The sequence below is a fragment of the Nannospalax galili genome, unplaced genomic scaffold (genome assembly GCF_000622305.1).
Source record: "Nannospalax galili isolate Female #2095 unplaced genomic scaffold, S.galili_v1.0 scaffold735, whole genome shotgun sequence".
Lineage (NCBI taxonomy): Eukaryota > Metazoa > Chordata > Mammalia > Rodentia > Spalacidae > Nannospalax > Nannospalax galili.
Window position 1 is genome coordinate 3165236 of NW_008337053.1, and position 3712 is coordinate 3168947.

Below are 3712 nucleotides of genomic sequence, written 5' to 3' on the forward strand. Positions count from 1 at the left end.
CCTTGTTGTTTTTACAGGGACATCAGAGAACCTAAAATAGTATGTGTGTAAAATGTTTCATTCAGTTAGGGCATGGGGCTGTGTGGTAGTCTACTGGATTTTTTTTTACTGCTGATCCGTTTGCTATGCTGAAAATCTCTTCTGGATTTGTCCCACTGGGAACTGTAGACTACTAAAGCTGCTGTCTTCCGGAGGTCCAGATGGACAGTTGGCAACACTCAGAAATAACTGGCTAGAAGCAGCCCTCTCATCATGCCTGTGAATGTGACTTGACTGCTTCAGCTCTGTAGAAGAGCTGGGGCATTCTTGAAGCTGCACTGCCCCTCTGTGTACTGGAACGGTGTGTGAACATGGTCTCTGTGCCCTTTGCTGGCTCCTCTTCCTTTGCTGCGCTCTAGGAAGCGGATGAGCACTGCTCTGTCTCCTCATCTGGGCCTCTAGTCTTCAATGTCATGGATTCCAGGTTTGGAAGATTTTGTATTTCTTCAGCAGGGAAAATGAACTCTGCAGTTAAGTCCTAGGTAATACACTGGAGAGAAATATACAAGAAAAAAAACCCCTCAAAGTGGTAAGGATTCAGTTCCCACCCACAGGGATCTCAGAGAAGGACCCTGCTTCAGTGTTCCCAGAACAGGAAAACTCTGTTTATACTTACTATGCAGGCTTTCTTAGTCATGACAAGGGTTCCATTGTGAAGGATAAGTAAAAGGTCACCCTCCCAGCAAAATCAGAGATAGGTTTGCTCTGTTTTGGATAGGGCCATATGTAATTCAGATGGACACCAATAATTTCAAAGGAATATACTGGCTGGAGCTGGCCCTTGGCGGCACTTTGAGATAATAGTCAAGGCGGTCTGATATCCTTTTCCTCTACTTGTGTTTTCCTCCTATTCTGGGGTCTGTACTCACTCCCCTCCCCAACCTCCAGAACACCCTTCTTTACTTCCCCCTCTGGGGAGGAGGTAGAGGTAGGCCATGGACTGGAGATCTTCCCCAAAGATACTTGCGTTTTATTTTGTTTTGTTTTGTTTTGTTTAAAGAAGATGATGAAAATTTTGTCCAGTCACAGCTAAGTTAATAATATAACTTCAAGCATCTAAGGATGACATTGGAAGGTGCATGGAAATATAACCACTAAAAAAAAGGACCTTAAGGGGCTGGGGAGATAGCTCACTGGCAAAGTGCTTGTTACACAGGCATGAGTTTGATCTCTAGCACCCACATAAGAAGCTGGGTGTGGTGATGTATACTTGTGATCCCAATGCTGGGGAGGCTGACAGGCAGATAGATACCTGGGGCTTGCTGGATAGCTGGCCTAGCCTAATCAGAAAGCCTTAGATCCTAGTAAGAGACCCTGTCTTAAAAAAACAAGTTGTGTGACACCTCTGGTCTCCACAGGCATACAGGTACACTCCTGTACCCCACACTTCCCCTATACAAAGCACCTCAAAGCTGACTGTTCCTAAGCTAGCACACTTCTTGTATTGGTATTTCCATCATAAGAGGAGAGGTTTTGGGCCTAGAGAGCAGTTTCATGCCTAGAGACTAGAATTTAATCCTCCCTGATGTCAGAGTTTATCTACAGGAAGCCAAGGGACCTTGTGAACGCTCATGTTGGACTTCTGATATAACTGGGCTTCTTTAAAGTAGATTCTCTAGGAGGTTGACACCCCTCTGTCCTTTGCAGTTAGAAACCCAGGCTTCTCCCCAGCTAGACATCACTTTGACTATTTACTGAATATTGAATGTGCCCTATTGTGCTTCTCTTTTGAAGATGAAATTTCTCTTTCTAATGTTAAGCAGATGTTAGGCAACAATATATTCAGATTTTTAGTAGCCTTAGGAAGAAGCTAAACTACTCAGCTTTGGGGATCCAGAAGAAATAATTCCAAAGGACTCAGACCACTCCAGTAGGGTGTTCTGCCCTTAGCTGTTGGGGGCAGAACTGAGCTCTGCCTGATTTTGTACAGGAAGCTGATAGAATGAATTCTTTATTCCAGCTGTCCTTCCTCCCTCTCCAAAGAAGTTTGGGGAACTTGTTTGGAGGTATGTGGGGTGAAGATAAGGTTGGGGTTCACACTCTGAGGTGCTTTTTACCCAAGTACTCTATTTCTGGAAAGATAAAATTTCCATTCCATCTACTACCACCAAGAACCTAGACTTTCATGTTTAGTGGTCAAGATGAATCCAGCCACGTTCTCTGCTTGGGTTTTTGCCATTGTTCCTACCTCATCTTCCTTCCTATGGAGCATTGGCTTTGTAGGTAGCGTTGCTGAGGCTAATTCATCTCATCCTCCTGTGTCCTTTCTAATGGGGACTAGAACACTGGTATGTCATCACCAAAAAGCCAATCTGCTCTAGCTGCCCACAGATGCCACACACCAAAACCCATGTTGCTCCATCACCAGGTACCATTCTCTCCTTAGTAAATATATCAGAGTCATTTTCACATCTGTGTTGGTCATAAGGTGGGTGAAGTCTCCCCTCCCCCACCTCTTACAGCGGCTACCACTTATTGTGAATGTAGTCTTGCCAGTGACCCACCTGCAGTGGGGAACTAAACTTGAGATCCAAGGTTAAAAACAGCATAGACACCACTTGATGCTGATTTGGACAACAAAGGAGTCAGTCTCTGAATTCCAAAGTTATTCTAAGTACCCAATGGCATCTCTACATCTAAAAAGTTGCAATATTATACAAATGAAGTGACCTCATTTTCTGCTATGCAATAAGGACACTTAATTCTATGTCATGACAAGCCAGTTGCAATCTCCCCTAAGATGCTTTTTGAATATTTGTTGTGTAATGTTTGTATATTTCTGAGCCAGATACTTTCAAAGGTTGCCTTTTTATAAAATTGAAGCTATAGCTTTGAGGCTAAAGTTTTAATGTTGATATTTTTATAGATAATTTTTCAAGGTATTTCAATCGCTTTTTATTGTCCACGATGATAAGATGCTGTTCTCAGTGTCACTCTCTCTCACACGGTCCACACCTGTTAGCTCTCTTCTGTTTCTCACCTTCCCAGGTAATGGCCTGGGAATTTTTGACAACATTCAAGGGAGACACAGTCACTGTTGTTCTTGAATCACTAGGAACTAATGCTAAACTTGACTCAGTGTTACCAATCTATAGCGCTTATTGCTCTGTGTTTAGGATTCCACTTTCTGCAGGGGTTGGCTGGGTAGGCCCATGTGGCTCTCACTGCCTGGCATGGAGCCTGCCCTCCAGGCCACACTTCTGGGTTTCCTGGGTCCTGCAGACCATCACTCTTTCCTTACCGTCTCCTCATTCTTTGAAGATTTTCAGTACTCAGGACCTTTGGTACCAGGTCAGGGCTCTTTTGGAAGCTTGCATTTTTCTGTACTTTAAAAGAGGGTCTGTCATGACCCTTGGGAAGAATGTGTTTAGCATGTGTTTTGTAGATGCTCACTCTATTTTCCCTTGAGCTGTCTCCACTCTAGATTTTGTGTAGTACCTGCCATAAGCATCATATTTTTCTTTTTAAAATTTAATTTTATTATTTTGAGGACAGGTGCCATTTAAATTGCCCCCATGCTTCCCATTTGCAACTAGTGGATCAAGAAGCTGAGCAAATTCATTAGGTTAGATAGTGTCCAAGGCTCTGTTTGCCCACAGAAGCAGGGAGGCTGGAATGTATTCTTTTTAAATGTTTGCACTACTTAGAGTCTTAGCCCCCCCCCCCCCCCCCC